This window comes from Pseudonaja textilis, chromosome 3 (assembly GCF_049901715.1).
Source record: "Pseudonaja textilis isolate UNSWEBS1 chromosome 3, rPseTex1.2, whole genome shotgun sequence".
Taxonomy (NCBI): domain Eukaryota; kingdom Metazoa; phylum Chordata; class Lepidosauria; order Squamata; family Elapidae; genus Pseudonaja; species Pseudonaja textilis.
Window position 1 is genome coordinate 117,127,095 of NC_141992.1, and position 24,765 is coordinate 117,151,859.

Sequence of the window (24,765 nt, forward strand, 5' to 3'; positions counted from 1 at the left end):
AGCAAGCCATGCCCAGCCAGCAAGCCATGCCAACCAGTCACATGACCAGCAAACCACACCCACCCATTCACGTGACCAGCAAGCCATGCCCTCAAATTAGGCCACACCCACAGAAATTTAAATCCCACCCCTGGGTGGGGAGCACCGAGGATGAGTTTGTAGCACAAAGGGGGCTGTGGACTGAAAAAGTTTGGGAACCACTGCTATAGATTATTCTACTATAAAAGGCTTTATGTAGTTTTGCCCTAAATTTCCTTAAGAATTCTAAAATGCAAAATTGTATCAATTTAGGCTTTCAACAATAAGAGGTGAAAAATATCCTTTGTTATTGAAAACCTTGATGCAATCTATTTAGTCCTGTCAATGTGTTCAAACAGTTTGTCGAACCAATGTTTCACTGCTACTTGAAAAGCATTTGATTATTCACAATATTCCTACTTCAACAACAACAATGCATTTATTTCATTCATTTTAATTACTCCTGGCAAATTCAAATAGCCCTTTACAACCCAGTAATCCCTTAATTTGAGGTAGAGTTGGGGGTGACTGGATGGAGCTGATTGCTTATTAACTGGATGCCCACACACAGAGTTCACAGAAGATTTTTTTTTCTTTCTGCCCTAGGAGAGAAACATCTGATACTACCTAGGATTGAACTCTCTACCTGCTGAGTGAAAGGTGAGTGTCTTCATCTCTGGGCCGCCATGCCACTCTCAAATAGCTGTGTAACTAATCCTGTTAAAAAATATTGTGCTTCAGATTCAGCCTGCAGTGTTATTCTTGTTACAGACAACTATTCTGTAACTACTACTCATTATTTGCTGCTATAATGATGCGAGCAAAACAGCGATACATGCAAGAATCATCCCTAAGAAATCAAGGTTTAGTTTTATAAATTACGTGATACTACTCTTTCTCACAAAATAAGGCCGGATCTTTTTTTTCTTTTTTTGAGCCCTGAAAAAACGGCTAGGCTGTCTTTTCAGCAGTGACTTAATTTCCTCCCCCCACGCGCACCCCCAGCTAGAGTGCCCCATGCGCACTCACCTTGCCATGAGGCCGCTTCTATCAGCTGACAGAAGTGCCCCGAGGGCAGAGTAACCAGCCGCTTCTATTGGCCGATAGAAGCAACCTCGTGGAGCGCCCCACGGGTAGCCACACCTTGCCACAAGGCTGCTTCTATCGGCTGATAGAAGCACCCCGAGGGCAGAGTCACCAGCCGCTTCTATCAGCCAATAGAAGTGGCCTCGTGGCGAGGCATGGCTATGCATCAGGTTCCCAACTGCAAACTCAATCGCGTATGTATAACGTTGTCAGAGTAAATATCAGACAATCTCAAGATTCCCACTGCATTTCTACTTCCTGAGCCAGCCACCCTTCTTTGTCCCCTCAGATAGCCCTATTTTCCCCGCCCCCGATTTCCCACTGCAACCACTTGGATGGAATGGGTCACAGGAGGGTCGATAAAAAAGCTGATTCCACCTATCACCTGCAATGGGCAGTTCCGGGCCCCTCCGCTGAGGCTGCCAACTAAGGGAATTTGCAGTTTATTCAATTGCTCAACTGGTTTCAAAAGGAGGTCGGGGGGATCTTTGTGCCTCTTGCAATCCACTAGCATCTTCGATGGAGAAGGTATGCTTCGAGGGGGAACGCGGAGATTGCTGTCCGTAAAACTGCGAGCTAAATAGCCCGCCTTTCTCCTACCTTCTTCTCGAGGTTTTGCTTGCAGCCCAACCACTGACAGGTGGTTGAGTCCAGCTTCAGCTCTCCCTTGTGTGGTTGGTGAGGTATTTTGGCAACTTTTTTTCAGACAGTACAAGGGCGAGGGTAATCCACAAACATAGTTTTGGCTTTGGCACAGACATTATAGTCTGTGGCATGGCTTGCACAAATACAGTACCTACCTCACCCCATTCCTGTAGTTTGCCCGTAGAATAAGACAGTAAGGCGTGGCTGCCCGCTGGGCACACCACGAGGCCGCTTCTATCAGCCAATAGAAGCGGCTGGTGACTGCCCTCAGGGAGCTTCTATCAGCCGATAGAAGTGGCCTCATAGTGAGGTGATTCTGCCCGCGGAGCACTTCTATTGGTCAACAGAGGCAAATCTGCCCACTGGGTGCTCTAGCCAAGACTCCCGGTGGGGGGCTCCTGAAGGCAAGTTCCCCCCACCCTTTCCCCCCATTTTTCTTCACCTCGTATAGTTCAAGTGATGTGAGAAATGGTGGGAAATGCATGGTTTAAATAGGCCTAAATTTGGGGGGAGGTACTTAATTTCACCTTATGCCTAGAAAACATGCTGGGCCTTCCTAATTGGGGGGGGGGGCATATTGTTGGAGAAACACGGTAGGTTTAGGTATTTTCAGACATGAAGGTCACTAGCAAGTACTCTTTGGTCTTTAAAAAATGTCTTTAGAACAAAGGGAACTCTCCATGAGATTGAAAAACATTAGTTCAAGAATGATAACAGAACATTTCCCTTTGTAGTAAAGTATTCTGCATTCAAAGGGTAAGAGTGCAGTGTTCCACTGCAGCAATGAAGTTGACCTATTTTTACAGATCTCTGGTAACTGAAGATTGGTTTGGGTTGTTTCGAGCTTTTAGTGATCTATACACTATATAAATGTCATACAAATAACATACATGCCTCCAAGAAGGTTTTCTTAGATTTCAATTTAAAGTCATTGTGTTAATCTTATCCTAAAGATCGTGCTGAAAGAATTCATGGCAATGAAAAATAAGATGAAAATTCTATGTCCTAGCTTTAAACCACATTAATTATCAGATTGCTGGGACAGTGCTATTACTTTTTAAAGACAACGATTTATTTCAACTCTACTTGAAATTACAATATAAGATATCTATAACGCATTAGCAGAAGCCATAGATTATCTCACATTTGCCAGTAGATATAGACATCTTGAATTTCCTGATCATACTACATTACATTTCATGATAATAATTATATTCATATAATATTGTGCTTACATTCTTCTCTCTCCTGTACTTATTGCAGTGTGGCATAAACAACTGCTGGGTAGTCCTGCTATCTCCATTACCCTTACTATTTAATTATTTATTAAAATAAATGATATTTGTTTTCTCTTTGTTTTCTCTCTAAGAGAGAAAATACAAGGGACTCACATGTTCCAGAATTGAGAAGTTATGCAAAGAAAGAAGGGCAATATAATTCTTAGAATCTGGCAACCATCTATAATCAACTTATAGGCCATAAGAATTTTCAGGTTAGATATAAAGGGTCAGTGTGGCAATGGTTTGTTGAACCCAAATCTTAAACATGCTGAAGTACATCTTCCAGAGGAAAGCATTTGAAGTTTGTGAATCAAATGAAAGCCTACAGCTGTGTGAAAAAGTCCCGCACACTTTACGGTTTATGACATTTTTTTGGATAGGCCATTGATTTTGTGATATTTTATGCTAACTGCTATGCAAATATTGTTATATTGAAATAAATACTGGGTTTTTAGTGAAAAGCATAAGCTTTTTGCAATTTGGTGCTGTTTGGATAGGGATTGTGAATTTTCTTGCATGCTTACAATGACTATGCAAACAGATTAACTGATGCATCCCCAGTGGCATACGTGTTGCAATTACTAAGGCCAATGTTTTGTTAACATTTTTATTGTTTGTGGCCCTGAAAAAGATTGTTTAGGTAACCAAACATGGTTACTAATATGAAATTGGCCAGCCCTTATTGCTTATCACCAGGTGGCATTGCTTCAGCATAGACTGTATAAGCCTTTGCACATGATCTTTGGTGACAATGTGGTGCCAGGCTGCAATAATGGATTCAATAGCTCCTGCTTGGTCTTCGGATGCTTCTTGCTTATTTCATAATCAATCTTGGCCCACAAGTTCTCAATTGGGTTCAAATCCGGGCTGAGCTGGCCAATCCAGGAGTTGTCTGCTGGACAGGCTTGGCTTGATGACAAGGAGTGTTGTCATCCTCGGAGTAAAAGTCCAACCCTACAAGTTGCTGAGCTGAAGGAAGCATGGTCTTTTCCAGAACTTCAGCATACTGCTTGGAATTCATGATTCCCTGCACGATTTGTATCCGACCAACACCAGAAGTAGTGATACAGGCCCATATCACCATGTGCAATGGATGCTTCACAGATAGATTCAGGCAGCATAGTCTAAATTCTTCAGCTGGAAATCTTCTGACATACTTATTGCACTGACTCCCAGTCAAGTAGAAATTGCTCTCGTCACTGAAGATGACCTTGACCCATAAAACAAAACTTTATACACTGTTATCAACATCAAGACATCTTTTGCATTTCCTCACATTTTTCAGTATATGTATTTACTTATTCCTTTACCATTACATCTTACTCTTACTATAAATCAATATCTTTTAAGTTTTGTTTTATGTTTTTTTAAATTTGGAAAATTAATAAAAAAAATATTAAAAAAAAGATGACCTTGACCCACTGTTCGTTGGTCCACTTGGCAAACTTCTTGGCCCACGCACGTCAACGAGAGGTGAGCGTCTGTGAGCAAAGGTTTACTTTGAGCTCTGCAGCCTTTGCGATGTATTGCGCCTGTGCACATTTTTACATCACATTTCACTCCAAATTCTTGTAGTCTGAGGTGAGGTGAGCTTCCTGTCAGCCACTGAAATGCATTGCAGAGCCTGATCTTGCCGTTTTGTCGGTTTTCTTGGTCTTCCAGAGCGGAACCTGTTATCAACTGAACCAGTTATTTGGTATTTTTCAACTACTCTGCTCACTGTGGTGCGATGGCATTTCACTCTCTTGTCTATTTCTGTACAGGAGTAACCCTCTTCATGAAGCACAATGATGCGATGCCGCTGCTCAGTACTGGTGAAAGCAAAGGCCTTCATCCTTGCCTGCAAATTAGGTCAATTAAATTTCTCGATGCTTTTCATGCCTATTTATAGTCAGAGAGTATGACAATCATTGATTGGCTTATAGATTTAATCTGTGTGCATTTTGATTGGTCAGCCAAAGCTCACTGCAGATTAGCTATTTTTGATCCTAACATTCTCGAAAATGCAAGTTGTGTTTGTTTTAGCACATAAACTGACTCAAAATCTTAAAAAGACTTTGATTATATTAATAAAAATTATGCATCTCAATCTGACTACAGAAATTTTCATCAAAGTACTAATTTTGCGTGGTTTCTGAGTGAAAAGTTGATTAAACATGTAAATATAACTTAAAACCAAAAGCGTGCAAGACTTTTTCACACAGCTCTATAGTAGAGGCCGACCATTTCTCAGACTTCTTGTTATTCGCAAGGGTTTCATCTGGACACATTATATATTCCTTGATGTGGGGATAATTCCACAATTAAATACAAAATACACAGTAGCTCTCTCAATCAGCCCATGTTCTAAATTCAAACTTGCAGAACCAATAGACTCAATTGGATTGGGAGCATTTATGATCCAATATTACATTTCCACTCAAAATATTTAGCATAAGTCATTTAGTATGGAAAAAGTAATTCTGTCAAATCTGGCTTTTGAACTACTTGCCTACTTTTTTTGTCTAATCAGAACAACAAAATGTTCCTATGGGATTACTAGAACCTTCCAGTTGTTTTGGACTTTACCTCATGTAATTCACCAAACCAATCAATCTACTGGTCCAAAGTAATGCAATGAACTCCATGGTCCACTTGCAATTTGGATCTCTTCAAGCACAATACCCTAACCTGGGTACTTTGGCTCTTTATTTTCATATAATAAATATGCCTATATTTACTTATTTTACCTCTAATATACATCTGTAGAAACTACCCAGCATACATTGTATAAAATGCTACTCTATCGGAAGGAAACAAATTGTTATTTAAATGTTCTTACAATACAAGGACGTAGCCTCATTTAAATTGCCTACTCAGAAAAATATAAATGTTATAAAGAAATGTGACTTGTCTCATCCATAATAATTGGCTTTCTCAGACACTTTTTTTAGTCAGTAAAAATAGCAGTTCATTGAAATGTTTCCTTAACATGCCAACATCCTATTGAGTCACTCTCAAAAGTATCTGGGAAATAGACTATTTATAAGTTTGTTAAACCCTCATAAACATTAATGATATATCTAGCTATTGTTTGTGCATCTTATGATCTGTTCTATCACTTATAGTGTACACATTCAACACACCTGTGGAATTGAAAAGGAAAAGGGAATCAATTAACACTTCAGCTACATTATTTCCACATAACTAGTGCTTAACCACCAATCCTACCACCACCATTGTGTTATTAAGTTAGTACATCAAAAAGTAGAAAAGGATACACATTACAGAATTTTTGCACAAGCATTCCTTTCCCTTGTATACATGAAGATATACTGAAGCAATAAACCCTCATCCCTTACAGTATCTTCAGGAATGATATTTCTCAACTGGAATTTGCTTTATTCCTTCCTTTAATTATATGTGAAAAAAATGCTTCCTATTTATGGGCTTGTGCTGATTTTACTGTTCCCCCCTGCCCCTAAAAATAGTTTCTCCATCATCCCAAAACATATACAGACTCATATATACACACTGTATTTGCATATCAGGCCATCTGGATAGACATAGCATGTTGGTTTAATATCTAAAAGGATCAGGGTGGAAGCTCATCAAGTTTGAAGGGGCTATTCTCAGTCACAACTACTGTATGGTAGATAACTTCTATACAGAATTATTGATAGAGATTAGCAGCATCTCATTTTAATATTTTGTGACCATTAAAGTATGTCACATTTGTCTACTAATTTAATACTTTTAAAGATTAAGTAAGTTTGCTACTTTTCTTATATAGTATAAAATTCTTATCACAACAAAGATTCTACAAATGAAAAATCAAGTGTGGGAAAGCTTTTTTTTTTTTTTTTTGGTGCTATCCTTGAATTCCTTCTGAGCACCATTTAAATAAATTTGAAGTGGAAAGCACAGAAATTATAGTATAAACCATTACTACGATTAAAATAAAAATTAACTCTTTCCCAAAACAAGCTCTGCTCCCCAGATGTTACTTTCTTTCATTTATGACACAATCTTGCATCATTACTGCCAATTCCAAAGGCTTATGCTGTTCCAGGACATCAAAAGGTTGCCGGACTATATCATTTCAATGCACAATTGGTACCTAGTTATACATCCACAACTGCTATATATTCTCAGAATTGAATTTCAGCTAGAGTATTTTTTTGAAAAATGGAGAGAAAGCTATCACAGCTAAAAGGATGGTAGAAAGCATTTAAGGGCATCAAATGTTGGTTAAGATGTTGCTTCAACACAAAAAATGCTTTGAAGCTCAAAGAAAGCAATCCAGCTCTTTGTTTTAAGCATTTCCAAATAATAAAATATATAGAAGTAAACTTTTTTTTTTTTCAGTCTGGCCTCTGTGTCACACTTATGAAATCTTTCCAGACTCTACTTTCTGCAGGGGCTAGATATCTTTTTTTTTAAATAGATCAGGAGCTTACTTTTCAGAAGGAAGGTTACATCACATAATTCGATGGAACTGTAAGTTTTTGCTTTTTTCTGGATCTCTTGAACAATGGGTTAAAATAATTAAATATTGTTGGCTGCTGAAGTGCCAATCGCCCCCCCAAAATGGAGAGAGAATGAAAGGGTTGCCTGCCCAAGTCTTAGACTTACAATACTCTTTCTAAAACTTGAGCCACTGAAAGGGAGCTCAGCCTTCTGCAACTGAAACATTATCCTGCCAGCTCTGAATTTTCTCACATGCTATCATAACATTTAATCTTATTCCAAACTCTGCAAAGTTTTAGCTTCAGTGACACTTGTCAAAAACTACCTTTACTTGCTTTAATACTATACGACAAAACTTTTTTCATTAACTTGATTTCAGATTAATAGATATGTAGACTGTGATAAATGAAGAAATATAATGTGGGTGCTTTATCTCATATTAGGGTCACCATAATATAAAGGAGAAAGTTCTCACTTGCTTTCTCCTCCAGTCTATTACTTATGATTTTCTCCTACTTAATGGAATTGAAGAGTTTCGTTTTATTCTACAGCAGGAGGACTGGAAACAAACTGAAAGAGAACAAGGACTGGCAAAATTGTAATAGGTTCAGTATCTGTAAAAAGACAAGATTATTTTCTAGGCTGCACCCTGGCAGCTCTATTATATACAGAAGTTAACATGCTTGTTGGATTCTTATCAGAAGTGGAGGTGCAGATAATATACTAATATAAACTAGTATGCGAACTCTGTGAGGACAGATAAAACTCTTCAATTCAAAAAGAAACACAGAACAAGTTCCAGTCTTCTTCCATACTAGTTAAAGATGTCATCTAGAGAAATGACTTAATCAAAAATTATCTACATTAATCTTGATGTGGTTTACATTTTTAAACCACATACTGGTTCTCTTTTCAATCATTCTTTCACCCCGATCAATTATCTCAAGTTACATTATTCTGCATGATAGTAGGGAATTCAGTTAAAATCAGTAGAGGAATCTGAATCCAAATACATTCAGCTGAAACCAATTCGCCATGGTCATCTCACCTGCCAATTCTTTAGTAAAACTTGACCAATAACTTTATTTATTTTTAATAAAGTGTTATTGAGTTTTAACAAAACAAATAAAACATCTTATTTGAGTACAGCATTGTTCTGGGTTATCACATTTCCATACAATTTCATATGCATATTCATCTTATGTATTCAATTTCATATCTTATTACTCTTTTTCCAACCTCACTATTTCTCCCTTTACTTCTCTTAATTTTCTTTTATGGTTATCTCATTTTCTTCTTATTCAATTGTATTTCTTTTACCTAAATTTCTATATTTTTTAATTCATTGTACTTATTCTTTCGTCTGTCTTGTTTACAATTTCATATGTTCTCTTCCAACATTCTTAAGAAGCAAAATTCCCCCTATGATTGCCAATCAAAGTGCAACACCTTTAAATCTTATTATTATCATATGAAATCTCATTAAACATTGAATCTGTGCATTCTAAAACTATAACATTCAAATTTCTAATATCTATTTTATATCATGTAGATCTCATCATTCAGACTCTGCTTGGTATTTCCCCTTGAAAATGTAAAAAGAAAAATTCTAAAAACATAGCAAAAACAACACACACACACACACACACACACACACACATAAATAAAATAGTTATTCAAAATCATTCTAGTACTGGTATGAACCTTGAAAATCTTTCACGTTTCTTTTCAATATCAATCAATCTTTGAAAACAATTGAAATGTTTCCCTCCCTTCTTCATTATTATTTAACTGTTAATAAGCATACCACTGAATAGTCATACAGTTTTATCTTATAAATTATTTACTATTAATAAGCAAAATAATTATTCAAATTCATTCTAATAACTGGTATAAATTTCCCTATAAATCTTTCACATTTCTTTTCAATATTTTATCAATCTTTAGAAACAATTGCAATGTTTCCCTCTCTCCTTTATTATTGCATTAATTATAAATATATCATTACATAACAATACAGTTTTATCTCATAGATTATTTACTTATTTCATTTCTAACTCATTACAGTATTTTACTATCACAACATTATCTTTTGTACCTTTGTAGAATCCTTACTTTTAACTTAATTTAACCATTGTCTGTGTTTTCTAGCTGAGCAAATACCTTTAATCCTAATACGTTTCTCCCTTTTCTTTATTTCCTGCTTTTGTCCCTCATAAGTTCCTTCCCTTTCTATCTTTCCCCCCTTTTTCTCATCCCTTTTTTTATACCCTTCTCTCTCTAATTTTCCCTTCTGTAGTTTTCTTTTCTGCTTCTCCTTGCTGTTATACTTCATTTTCAGACTATTTTTCTTTTTGGCTGTTCCCTTTGATCTCAAACTTTTAACTCCTTTCCCCCCTTTTCCCTTATTACCACACTTTGCATTATTTGATAATTGAAAATGGCTTCTTCTTTGTCCCGCCCTTCTTCTTGCTCTTGAAGCTTTTCCTTTTGCTTTTCATAGTTAAAGATCTCCATTTCAAAAAAATCAAATACGAAGCCAAAGGATCTTCCTCCCCTTTCTGCATCTTCTTTCTGTTTTTTTAAGACTCATCTTCAATTCCTCCCGGAGTGATGGCATTTTAAACACTTTTGAACAACCACCCGATTGACTTTAAGTAAAAACAGAAAAAGAAAGAAAAAACCAATGCCAAAACCTTTTTTTAAAAAATCACCAAATGATCCCAGACTGTTCCTTCTTGTTTCTTTCCTTTACTTTTCCTTTCTGTGGGTTACTGTATCTTTTAATAAGATTTCAGTTACAATGTATCCTTGGGAGTCTTTTCAAAGTTTCACTGTTAACCCTCTTTATTTTTCCAGGTGGCGCTCCATTTTTCCATTATTCCAAGTCCCACCCTTTTGCCTCCACTCTTCTCCATTTTAGGGCTTTAGAATGACCAAGAAAAAAATCTTTATTCTCCTTTTGACACTTAGATTTCAGCTTAAGGTTGCCTATTAGTGTCAAAATAGATTTATATAAATTTCTTTCCACACCATATGTAATTGTCAATATAAAGGTAAAAAAATGGGTTTTAACCTCCTTTTCTCTCTCTTTCTCCGCTTAAAGATCTTCTTTCAGAAGTATCCCTCTAGGTACTTTTAGATTCAGGGTACCTTGCTTAGATGTTCTCTGTTGTTAAGCCCAATCTGTCCTGCTTTCCTCTTTGTCTTCCTCCTGTACAATCTTATCCAATCGGGTTCTTCTTTGAGGTGGCCATTTCTGACCACCGCTGCAACCGCCTTCGGGAAAGGGAGTTTAGATCGGCCAAGGAGAGATGCGGTTCCCCGCCACTCGGCTAGCAATCTCCCCCCTCTTCACCTCTACGGGGTGGCTTCACCCCCGAATCCAAAGGATTGGGGTGCTCCAGCAGCGAGCACAGATTGAAACCGTGCATGATCGTGGATTTCGGTCTGTAGCTGAAGAGATCCAAACCGGAAGTCCACCAATAACTTTAATATAATGCATTTTCCATCTGCACCATGATGGATGCAGAATTTAAAAAATATCTTCCTCTTCCTTCTTTGACAATAAAGTCCTATTGATTATTTGGAATTAGAATTTGGAAGGGAATGGAAGGACACTTTGATTCCAACAATGAATGCATGGTTGCAAAAGTTGATGGAATTAGCAGAAATGGCTAAATTGACTGCTTTGATTAAAAAATACAATTAACTTTGTTTCTACTTGGAAATTGCTTTTGGACTTTGTGCCTGAGGTAGAAAAAAATGAAACTTTCATTTTGGGTTTTACTAATTAAATAGGTTTGTTGTTACAGAAATGGCTTGTATATATTATTATGTAAAAGTAAAAAGCTGAGGTTGTATGAACTTATAATCTTATTCTACTGCACCAAAAGAGTTAGAAATCAATTGTTTCCCCTTTCTTTCCCCATTTCCCTACACTTTTTCCTCTTTCCCTTCTCCTCTCCTATTTTCCCATAATAAAAAAATTGAAACAAAAAAAAGTATTTGGAAGGGAAGTCAATTTCCTCCTTTCCTTTTGCAGCCAGTGATCTAGTGATCTTAATAATTTACATCAGAAAATATAAGGTGGGTGTAAGAATATTGGAGAGGCTTTTCAGATGAGACTGGATTACCACTTGTCTGAAATGGTTTAGGATCTCCTGCTTGAGCAGAACCTCCAAGATCCCTTCCAACACTATTATTCTATATTCTGTATATTAACTAAACATTATGCCAAAGCATACCAAAGCATTCCCCAACTGTGGCACACAGACTGTTGAATAGTTTCCACTATACATAGCCAATCAGTGGTATTCTAAAATAAGGATAAAACAGTCCAATTTTCTTTTCATAATTCAACCTAAACAGTAATGTTAGATTCACGCACCCAATGTAGTTTTCCTCAACTTGCATACCAGGACATTCTCTGGAAGTGTGGACTCCATTCTCCAAAATTATACCGGGAGCTGGGGATTTCTGGAAGTTGAAATCCACCCATTGGAGGCAAGTGGATCTATTGACTATTTTAGTTCAGTACTTTTATAATTATGATACACATCATCCAATAAACTTTGTTACTTTCTGGAAGAGATTAAAAATCACCAAGTAAAATCATATTGACCTTTTCAGGCTTTCAAAAGATAAAGTTCAATCTCTTGATTGAAAAAGGTGAAGAAATGTTCAGTGCTGATTAAAAAGAACTGAAATTATCAAACAGATTTCTGCTGATTACAAATTCTATCTCACTTATAAACTTGTATAGCAAATCTGGAAAACATGAAGCAAAGCATTTCCGATATGATGTATCTTTTTTTCCCCATTTCATCCCAGAATTAATGTAAATCATATTTAATTACTCAGGTAAGGTATGTGTATGTTTAAAACATGACACACTAAATTGCTTCTACCTGAAATTCCAAAATACATTCTACTTATCCCATACGAACTTTCTACTCAAACATTTTTTATTGGGAGGAGGAAAGATGGAAAATGGGGGTGGATCCTCCTTTGTAAAACCTGAGCAAGTCCAGCTACTACATTAATTATAAATTAATCCTGCAAAGTGGAATGCATATAAATGTGGCCATTGTGTGAAATTAACAGTATAATTTGGCCATAATACAAGATGTTTCTTAATGTAACATTAAGAATGATTATCTAGATATAATTTTGGAGAAATATATTCTGTGATGTGAACATGCTGCTGAAGCCAAGGAGACTTTTACTAATTTTCAAATGAATCCTATTGAAAGCCTTTCCACACCACATGGCTTAATCTAGGAAAACATCTTCAATAGGGCCATCAAGCAGAACTCCTGCCTCTTTTCCAAGTTCCTGTCCGGGGGGAAAAAAACCAAATTAGATAACATCGTCAATCCTTGTAGGAAGTGATGCTTGCTGTCATTTTATATACTAGTGGCTTGTCCTGTCAGTGTCGATGGGATAACTGAAAAGTTTGTCCCACTTCATTAGATGTCCATTCAATTACCAAGCATGCTGCTTAGGGGTATTTAGATAGATAAAACACAAATGTACTGAAAACCTTTCTGGGGAACAGAAAGCAATGAAAAACATTGAATTCTCTATACTTGATAAATGGAGTTTCCAGCTGGAAGAATCTGAATTGGCAACATTTGTTTCCAGAGTGCAAACTAAGTAAAATGGGTGGATCAAGGAAGCAAAAGAAATTACAGAGAAGAATCACAGTTACTATGAATTGTCTTTGTATCCTTTAATTTATCATCCTAAATATACAAGCTGATTTTAAATATATATTCTCTATAAAACAACTGTATAAGTACTAAACCTGTTCTTGTATCTTTATTCAGAAGCACATCTTAACAAATTCAATCTTACAGCTCTGTTTTTAAAAGAAATTAAGGTAGTTTTCTTGGAGAATGAAGCTGAAAACTTCCAATATTTCAAGAGTACTGATCGTTACTATTTATAATGTAATGCTTGAAATGTAAAAAGCAACAAATAATTTGAAATATTGAATCACTTTTAGCCATTATTAGTTAAACTGCAAGATTACTTTTTGTGAAACTCGTCACCATGAAAAGAAACAGATTAGAAATTAAGATCTAGAAAATAGGCACATAATGAATCATTTTCAACATTTGTACTGTCAGCTGAATAAGAGCAAACAGATCACACTGGATATTGCATTAAATATAAACAGAGCCCTTTTCTTGCTATGCTCCACCTCCCGACCTTATAGCCCAAAGCGCAGAGCTAAGACATAGCTACCCATAGCTTAATTAGAGTATTGGCAACAAGATATTTCTGCTATAAGTTAAGATCAGAACAGCTTCAGATATTTAGTTATGTTTGAGGTCCCCCAACCAATTCAAATACAATTGGATACATTAGATATGTTCTTTCTATTTAAAATGTAGTTGGATATACTTAGGAAGGATATCTAAAATATGCAGATAAATGCTAGGCATTTCAGAAAAATGGATTGTGTGACAATTCCATCACACATTATTTTAAATATTTATTATTGACGTACTTTAAAATAACTTTCTGAGCCTACAAAGCCAGGGTAGTTTCACACATGAATTTATCACTGAATTTTACAAAGAAGAAAGTAAGAAGCAAATCCTTCCATTTTTTTTTTTTTTTGGCTATTCAAAGACACAACCAACCAAATATTTATGCAATAACTTTTGCCATGTTATTACTGTTATACTTAATTTAGTATTTTTTTTCTCAGTGTAATTATATTTATATTTTGTTGTTTTAATTAATTTTTGTTTTGGATGCTTCCGGGTTGTCCAATTTCCTGTGCCATACTTACAAAACATTTGAATGAATGATACAAAATTTACTCACTGTAGCTGTAGAATCCCTTTTTCATACCACAGCAGGTTGGATTTTACCCCCCAAAAAGTTGCAGGGCACAGCTCCTGAATTTAACCCAGTACACTGAAGATGCATTCCAAAAGGGCAATGTAACATGAACTCTGTTCACAGATCTCACAGCCGCATGATACCATTAATCTTAGAAGAATGAATCAGAAAGTTTATGATACAATTAAAGATTTAAACATACTAATATCATCAGGGATCTGCTTGAGAAGTGTGTTTTTGTAAGGTTTCAGGCAAGGCAAAATAGATGAAGGAACCAAAGGAAAGGCTGATAACAGAGCAGTGTATTGGCCCCAACTCTTTTAAATATTGACACTAATGGTCAGCTGCTCCCTGAAAGTACTAACAACTATATTTATGCTGATGATTGAGCAATGGCTGTATAGGGGAAATTGAATGATGTTGAGGAGGTTGAACGATATTTAACTGAAGCCCTAGTAAAGCTGGATCGATATTACTGTGATACCCAGTTAAGAACCAAATCCAGCAAAAACTTGGGTAGGTGCCTTCCATCTTTGCAATCAGCAGGCTGTTAGGAAGCTGCATATTATATAGAAAAGGACATTATGGAAGCATTGCCATAGCCCTAATATTTAGAGATCACTCTAGATAGGGCCCTAACATATAAACAGCACTGTACCAACACTAAACTGAAGGTCAGTGGACAAAATAACCACCTCAGGAAATTTATGAGCTCTATCTGGGGGCCAAACCAAAGGTCCTTAAGACAACAGCCATTTGCTACTCATCGGACAAAATATGCCTGCCCAGTCTGGTATGAATCAGCACATGCTGGGAAAATAGATGTTGCTCTGAATAGTTAGTAGAATTACTACTGGATGCCTTAAACCTACTCCTCTAGCTAAGATCTACCACTTAGCTGGCATTGCCATGTCTGCGATTCGCAGAAAAGGAGCAGCATACAGAGAGACTCAAATCATCAATATCTAGACAACACCCTATCTACAACCAGCTCAGCAGAGAATAGAATCCAGGAAAAGCTTTCTTAGGTTGACCAAAGACTCTGAAGAATTTGAAAGCAGAGTGGATCTATGGCAGAGGTGGGCAACTGTGGCCCCTTTATGACTTGTGGACTTCAACTCCCCAAATTCCTGAGCTAGCATGGCTTGCTCAGGAATTTGGGGAGTTGAAGTCCATAATTCATAAAAGGGCCATAGTTGCCCACCGCGATCTATGGCATGCTACAATGAATCAACACTGGATGGACTCATTGGAGGAGCTGGCAGTTGGGTCTGATGAAAGCTGGAAAGTATGGAAATAATTGTATAGACTGTGCACAGGTACAAGATCCAGAGACACTCTGAACAAATGGGGCTATCTGGTTGCTTCTGTGGTGACATGCAGACACCACCACGTATGTATATCTGCCATTTGTTCCCCAATCAGTGTACATTTGAGGACCTCATGGTAGAGTGACAGAACATAATTAACATTGCTAGTTTCTGGGCAAGATCTGCTTAATTTTTTACATATTTTAATCTTGAATTTTATGTTATATAGTATGCCTTATTTTAATTATGATACAAATAAACACTAATTTCTGTCAATGTTTTAATTATTTGTAGTACATATGTTTTGTGGTCAGTTGTAAGCTGCCATGAGTCATTGGCAGATTTGATAGTACAGAAACAGAACATAATTAAGTGATTTGTTTTGGATTTGATGTGGGTACATAATCTCTTATGTTGCTCTCCAAACTACCCTGCAGGCAGATTTACAATCATTCCCAAGCAAGCTGTTTTCCACTAGAGTTATCAGGGCAGGGCCAATAAGCATATTTGGTAAGAAGCTATATAATGACATTGTGCTGTTTGAGTATATTGCCACTTAAAAGAATTCTCAAGAACAATTGAATGTTGAAATTTTGAAAAAGATATAGAAATTTAGGCATACAGAAGCACAGAAAGCAGTTTTCTTGCATTTGCAAAAATGTTCTTGAAATTTGGACATTTTGTATAAAACAATTATGATTATTAAAATGTTTAGATAAAAATATGACTGCTCAATGCATCAACTATTGTGCTAAACTAGAAGTTTCTAGAAGAGAATAAAAAACTGGATTTCCCCCCAACAGATAATTTGGCAAATACCAAAAGTGGAAAGTGATACAATTCATTAATCTTCTTGACCTCAAAATCTTTATCTGGACAAAGGGGAAGTCTTGGGGTTGCATACTAATCCTCCATATAGACTCCCTGCAAGAAGACTGTAAAACAATGCTCTTTGGTTGATTTTAGAACTCTAGAGCTGAAAGAAAGTCAGTTTTGCCCAAGCCAAAGTTCAGTGTCTTCAAATGGACACTGGGTTCACCCACATCCCATTTTAATCACTTCAGGAAATTACTTGTTAACTTTTGATATTAAGAGCATTCAGAATGACATGTTTCATCACACTGGGTGATTTTTACTTCAATCTCAGCGAAAGAAGTTTTATGTAAGTTTGTAAGTATGTAAACTTAAGTAAGTACCTAAAAATATTTTTTATTCTGAAATAAACACCAAAAGTGTGATTTGAAAGTTGATGTCAGAAATGAACTAAGGGGCCAGATGGATTGGAAACAACACTTTGAAATTAATTACAATATTCCTTCCCATGGATTGTTTAAAAGCCTGTTAAAATATATATGCAGATTTTGAATCTAAGAAATCTTCCGCTAGGAAAATGATGCAGATTAGAGAAAACCATGATAATAGGAAACTTTGAAGGCTGGACACTAGAGGCAACCAGAAAGAATTTAAGATTGTAATTAAAAAAGAACAGACCCACTATTACATAATGGAGAAAAGTATTTTAACTTTTGAAAAATTCAAAGGTATTTGAGACATATCTATTGACTATTACCATAAAAATTGATTTAAAAGAGAAGATAAAGGAGAATATAACTAAGAATTTGGCCATTTTGGATTTGGATTTACAAATGAAAGAGTTACAAGAATTATATGAAAAAATGTTACACTGCATTTACAAATGAAACTGACCCATATCTTAATAACTAAAAGGGACACACAAATAATAAATCAGAAGAATGGCTTGGACAATTTCTTTTATCTTGGACTTACAAAAGTGATGTATTACATTTATAATGGAATTCCTGAGAAAAGTCAAAGAGAAAATGTGAAGAAACCAGCTTTTATATAGACTATATAAAGAGAGAAAATATAAAGATTTTTAAAAACAAAAAGGAATATGAAGTTGCCTTTTTTATGAAGGTAAAAAGATGATTTTCCTCCTGTTAATTCTTAATTTGTTTTGTTGATGAAGACTGAATGAAAAGGCTTTAAATATTTACTTATAGATAAGATATGGAAAAGAGGGGGTTTTGTAGTATTTTTAGAGTAAGTGGTAAGCTATAGTATTAAAAGTAACTAGGTTGGTTGATTTGATTGATGTTAAAATATAGATGTTAGATTTGTGAAAGTGTTTCTGGAAGGAGACAAAAAGGAAATGGTAAAAAAATCAACTTGTGGGACATTATTTGAAGGGATTCAAAATTATGATTCTTAACATATTTTTGATAGCTCTTAATGGAATTTTCTTGTCTAGGTTTGAATGTTAATAAAGATTTCTTTAAAGTAGACGAGATATGGGAAGACGTACATAAGAAATAATAGGAAGAAGAGATTATACACACATACACAAATATATGTATGTTTGTATTAATGCATAATATTAAGAGACTATCTCAATGAGAGCAACTGAGACTGCCAGGCTTGCAGTCACTAATCAATGTGGTCAAGTAGCATCTCACTTTACAATTGCATCACTTAGTAACATAAATTCTGGATCCAACTGTGGTCATAAGACAAGACTACCTGTACTGTTAAATGTAAGTGAATCACAGAAGTGTTCTGCAAAGTCTAAGATGTGCTAATTCAACAGTAACTGGAATCTGAATATAAAGCAGCTGTTTAACCATACAGCATACCAAGAATGAGTGGTGCTCTTTATGTATGGCATTTGACTTATCAAAGGAGGCATAACAAGCATTGCAATCTGTTTTTCTCACTGTGAAGTTCAGACAGAAAGATGTCACAAGGCATAACCATATGTTAGAGCTGATAAACTTTCAGAATTTTTATATGTAATCTGTAAGTTTAGAGTAATACATCCCTTTAGATGAGGATATTACAATGTGCTCTGTTAGGAGCTACCTTTAGATATCATCTAGAACTCTGAGGTCATTTGCTTGCAAGAACATATGATATTTAAGGGCTGTACTAATTTTTAATTTTGTTTGTAGGCACAATTAAAAACCCTAGTAGAGGTTAGATTCAATACAATAATACAATAATTTCATTCAAGAGAAGTCTATGTCCTAGGATCTGACAGGAAATGGAGAACACCCAGGTAAATGAAGACAAGGAGAAAAGCCTTCTCAACAGCCATGCATCAATTAAGGAACCTCTTCAATGAAGCCTAAACTTGCTTTCCTTTTTAATGATGATTCAATGAAAACTTAAAAAAAAAAACCTGTGGCAGGCATCTATTTTATGGGGAATGTTTTACCTTACTTTATCTCCTGCCTCTATGTATTAAACCTTATTTTACTTTTTAAATGCTGCTATAGTTAGTATTTTTAAGTTTTATTTGATCTAGTGGCAAGAAGGACAAATGAATTAAAGGAATTTTTACTGCATTTATCAAGACTGCTATAAAAATATTAAGAGCAGAAGTATCTTCTCATGCTTATTGACTGAAAATATTTCTATCTTGTTTCTACATAGATAATCTCCCAAAGTGCTATGGAAAAGAAGGTCAGCCCATCTTACAATAAAGATGCACAGAAGTAAAGAGGATAGGAATGTAAGAGGAAAAATGCTCAGAAAGCTTCCTTAAAATGCATACTTCTTGCAATCAGTTCTGGGAGGATGATGGATTGACTGTCAGACAGGTGACCATTAGGGAGAATCCATAGCAGATGTTTCTTCCAAAAGGGATTAAAGAGTCTTGTTTCCTCTAAGTTAAGAGCTGAGGGAATGGTAATCATTAGTGGAACATTGCTGACATCTACCTTTTTACTGTATTTAATAAAACCACTGCTATAACATCAGGCTCCAGCCTCATACCCATGAAAATATGATTAAGTACAATGGTCATAATCCATAGTACAAATGCCATTAAAATAAATGGAATCTGTGCATGTGATCTCCTGGGCTGTCATGTAGCTCTGATTCATTTCAACAGCACTTACGAAGAAATTGCCCCATAATTATTAGAACTAATCATGAAACATGAGTGTAAAACAAGTCAGAAGAAAATTTAAATATATTTTGGGCTTTATAAATTCAGCTATGGCTAGATACCACTCTGAATACATTGGAATATAGTCTGATGAACATTTCAGATTTTCACTAAAAACTGTCAGATCTCCTGAAGTTAATGCTAATATTGATACACGGGGAAAGTGTTATTTAGTACCATTTCCCCATCTGGTTTTAGCAAAACTTTAGCAAAGATCAACTTTTCGCGGAAGAAGACTGAGATTTTGTCACTACTCCATTCACAGGTAACATTAAATTACTGCACCTCTGTATGGTTTGCCAATTGCACAGTGGCAGATAGATCAGCACTCCAGAGGGCTAACATCATTGCCCAGAAGATAATTGGTTGCCTTCTCCCCTCTTTGGAAGAGCTTTATAGTTTCCGCTGCCTTAAGAAATTTCAAAACATTCTCAAAGATCCCTCTCATCCTGGGCACCCTTTTTTGAACTATTACCATCTGCCAGATGGTACAGAGTAATAAAAACAAGGACAAATAGGCTGAAAAACAGCTTCTATCTCAGGGCAGTAACTCTGTTGAATTCTACTGTATACTGCAGTATTGGGGGTTTTCAATTCAATGTGTGGAGTGTGAAGGATGTGTGTTTGTGTTTATTTTCATGTCATGTGCACTGAATATGGTGTTTGATTTCATTGTACGAGGTGCAATGACAATAAAGTAAACTAAAACTATTTTTTTTTCATTACTCTATGTCCAAACAGACATGGTTTCTAAGAGTGCTATCAACTGCAAAACAAAAACAAAAAACCCAACTATCAATCAACCAGATATGGACCAAATACAGCCTTGACCATTCTTGAAGCAAAAACTGAGGCAGTCAAGCTTGCTTGTTTTCTTAAAATGTAATTAAATGCTAATATGTTAGGTTTTTAGAACATGACCAATATTACTGAATGTATATTAAAATGTTTTAAAACACAGATTATTCTGGAAGCCTGTGAAAGCAGAGGTTTTTTTCAAAATCATCAAATGAAATCAAAAGCATTGAAGCAAAAAACCTTTTTTTAAATTCAAGTAAGCATTTATGTAGGAGAGAAAGAGAATGAGAATGTGAGTGAAATATTTGAGAAAGACAAATTTGACTTTGGAGCTAAATCACCTAAAATTATTTCTTGCTCAATCATGTAGAAGCAAAAATAATATTCAGCGATGCAACCTCTTTTTGTACTTAACTGGCAACTGGCTCATAATGATGGTTGCAGCGTTCACCTTTTGCAACTTTCTGACAAGCAAAGTCAATGGGAAAGTCAGATTACTTTACAATTGTTTTAAGAATTGCAGTAGTTCACTTAGAAGAAATTGAGGGTGACTGATTAACAGATTGCTGAAGGGCCTCTACTTCAGTATGAGCTCTGGTGCTATGGCTGACCATGTGCAGGGCAGCCAAAAAGGCATAAATTGGGGAGAGACATGTGGGTAATGGGAGTTGAAGAGCTCCCGTGGTCATAAGTATGGCCAGGCTTCCAAGCCATAACTTCAGGGATGGATGATAAATCCATTTTTTCAGCTCTGCTATAATTTCAAATGGTTGCAAAACAAATTTGTAGGAATTTTTGTACTGTTCATGAGTTTCCTCATAATACTTGAATTGACCGTTATCAGAGAACAATGGACCAAAATGAAGTTTGGCTTAATCTAGCACAACAATTTTAACTTTGTTAGAATTACAAAGGAAAAATATATACCTCATATTTTGAGTGTACAATTAAATGAGCATTTTTGATATTGATTTTTCCCCTTGTTATCTGCTAGTAAATGTCAACTGATAAACCTGAGCCTATTTGCCAATATGACTAACTGCAAGAAATATGAAGGTTGCATCATAAAAGACTTGGCTATCAGCAGAAACTGAAAACTGAAATATAGTAAGGAAAAAACAGCCTCAAGCCAGTATCCAAGTACTTTACCAGCAGATTATGGTCTTTGACTTTCCTCAGAAAGACTTAAGAATAAATGGAAAATAATCATATTTTTTTGGGTGTATTACTAAATGACTCTTTAAGACTTCAAGAAAAGTAATACAGCTGCAATAGAATATAAAGCCTGCAAGTTACAGCTTGGATGGTCTGTATCCAATCTAATGTTTATCAGCCATGCTTTTGTATGACTCTGCACAATGTTAGAAATCGCATTGAAGAACTGCAATCAGTTGGAATTTTCTTTCACCCAAGTAGGTTTCAAGAAAAGTATGCTATGCCCAAGTTTTTGACATTTTTCAAAGATAATGTAACTACTATCAGGAAAAAAAATAACTTACAAGCTTCTGCCTCCTTAATGAAACTGCCATTTTCCTCCTAAACTATTTTCTTTTTTTTCTATACCAGCTTCTAAGTTGCCCCATTCATACAGCTTTACTCTGTAAAACTTTTAGCAACTAAACATTTACTGACAGAATGAAGGCATGTTGGAAGTCATATTTTCTGTTTGTACATATTTTTCCTACCTTATTATAGTAGACATAATTTCATTAATATGGCTGCAAGACAGTGAAATGTAAGAAAACAAATGAATCTAGTCAAATTTTCTACCAAACAATTTGCAATGAGGTTCTTTAGGTAAATGATCATATTCAACCTCTTAGACAAAATAGATGATTATACACTATTGTAGATTTTATTTCTCCACTTTCTATGTATTTTCCGACAAAGCAAGTTTCAAGAAATCTATGGCTTTCCAAATGTTGAAGAAATACAATCCCAATATCTTTAACTGTTGGCCACCCTGTGTGCAGTTTTGAAGAGTAGATTCGTAATTCCAAGAAAGCTGCAAGTTCTCCAGCCATTTACAAACCTAATTTATAAAGTCTTTCACTAACTCTGTGCTCTAGAGTGAGTGCACTGAGTATCTCTCTCTCTCAATACAGTGAGTGCATTGAGTATTTTGAGTATTTACATTGCTTTAAGTTTTTTGTTGTATCGCCTGATGCTTTACCTATATTCATGCTTTTCTTTCTAATGATGGACACAATTTACCATCAGTAAATCTTTCAGAGGGTTGTACCATTTCAAACTCACCTCAACTTTTGCAGTTATCTGATTTGACTGCAGGTATGCAAATGAAATATTTTGATTATGCTATCACTGCTCACATCATAATTCTTCCATAATCTCAATTTACTTGGACAGGTAAATTATGGGGCCAAATAGTAATAGCACTTAGACTTATATACTGCTTCACAATGTTTTACAGTACTCTCTTAAGTAGTTTACAAAGTCAGCATATTGCCCCCAACAATCTAGGTCTTCATTTTACCAACTTCAAAAGGATGGAAGGCTGAGTCAACTTTGAGCCAGTGAGGATCAAATTCCTGGCAGTGAGTTCAATTAGCCTGCAATACTGCATTCTAACCACTGTGCCACCACATTAAAAAAATAGAGCTGTGATGGCAAACCTATGGCAGGCAAGCCAGATGTGGCATGCAGAGCCCTCTCTGTGGGTACGCATGCCTTCGCCCTAGCCCAGCTCCAATCACATTTCTCCATCGCATTTCACTCAATCAATTCCAACTTCTTGCCAAAGAAAAAGATCACGTGAAGTTGGAATTGATTGAGTAAACTTTTTCACTCACATGCTTCCCAATGGGGACGGCGGGGTCCCGCACTCCTCCTGAAGCCCATTACGACATGAAGCCATAATGCAACCCATGCAGCTCTTCGACCCCTGCTTTGGCTCCGTGGCCCTATTGTGGCAGAGGGATGAAAGAGCTGTCGCCCTGTTGCAGCAGTGGCGATGGCCGGAGCCACTGAATGGAGTGAAGCATCCCTGTACATGCTTTGCATGGCAACAGGATTCCACTTTAGTCATGAAATTTGTTGTTGCTGCCAGCAGATGGCTGGTAGAGAATGGCAGGAGTGGATCTTTGTGGGTGGGGGCCATCCCCCAAGCCTGGCCTTTCTCCTCCTTTGTCGGCGGAGCCAAGAGAAAGGGGGCAGCATGGAGAAACACTCCCCTCATCTGAGCGCTGAGCACAAAAGCCCAGTGGGCGGGTGGGGGGCAGCTGGTCCAGAAGCGCCCCCATTGGTTAGTTGGACGGTGGAGAGGCCTGGCCTGGCTCTCACAGTTTGGTACCTCCAGGCACGAGGTGTTGCCTTTGAAATGTGCCACGCCTTTGAGGAAGCCGGGCAGCGATGGCTGGGGCCATGGGGGGGAGCAGTGGAGGCATCAGGGCTGCTCCTCCCGCTCCTTTGCAAGCCGGGCCTCAAGGAGCATGGAGAGTTGCGAGTCAAGCGCCAGAGGATTGGAAGGTGCACTCTGATGTCACCCCAACACGATTTCCAGCACGTGCTCCTCTGTCCCGGGGTGGGATGGGGGTAGGGACCAGGGGAAAGGGTAAGGGGGCTTCTAGGAGAAGCTGACTTTCCTTTTGGCATAGGGCGGGGAGAAGACCCAATAAAAATCCAATTTCCCCCAATAAATGGGGAAAATAAAGGCCCGATGGTCCAGAATCCAAAAACGGGGGTGGGGTCTATTCATCGGAGAGGAAATCAGTCAAAACCTGAGCTGAAGGCTATTCAGAGAGAGATCTGCCTGGGTCTCTTATTACCTTCCCCTTAGATTCCCCCCTCCCGGTTTTCTTCCCTAGCCTTGTTTTAAGGGGATGGGGAAGGTGGGACAATAGTAGCTAAAAGGCTGTGAGGAGGGTTAGGGTTTATTAAAGATGGGGATGGGGGAAAGATGCTGTTCCTTTCCCAAGGACCCAGGGAAAGTGGAATAAAAATAGGTGTGTGTGTGCATAAATAACAGTCTGGGATAGCTTCAGCCACAAACAATAGCTGCTGTTATTTTTGCTGAGAGCTTCTAAGCTACACAGCATTCTTTAATAAATACTAACAATAATGAACCATAATATACAGGATTAAAGGAAGGAAGGTGAAATCAGAGAAGGGGGGAAGGAAGGAAGGAAGGAAGGAAAGAAAAGGAAGGAAAGGAATAAGGATATGATGGCCCTCCAGAGGCTACTGCACTACACTCCCATCATTCCTGAGTTGTGCTGTTAAGAAATCCAGTGCTACCAGGGAGAAGTCAAGTTGTGAAAGAGTGATTGAAATTCCTCACAAAACCTCATTATTTAGGTTAAATTGTTGTGTTGGCACTTTGTGATAAATGAGT

At 36.8% G+C, this 24,765-nt stretch overlaps 1 protein-coding gene across 1 annotated transcript in view; it reads right to left on the reverse strand.

Moving 5' to 3' along the window:
- Positions 1 to 24,765, reverse strand: part of DAP (death associated protein) — a 44,754-nt gene that overhangs the window by 11,680 nt on the left and 8,309 nt on the right. The window lies entirely within an intron of this gene.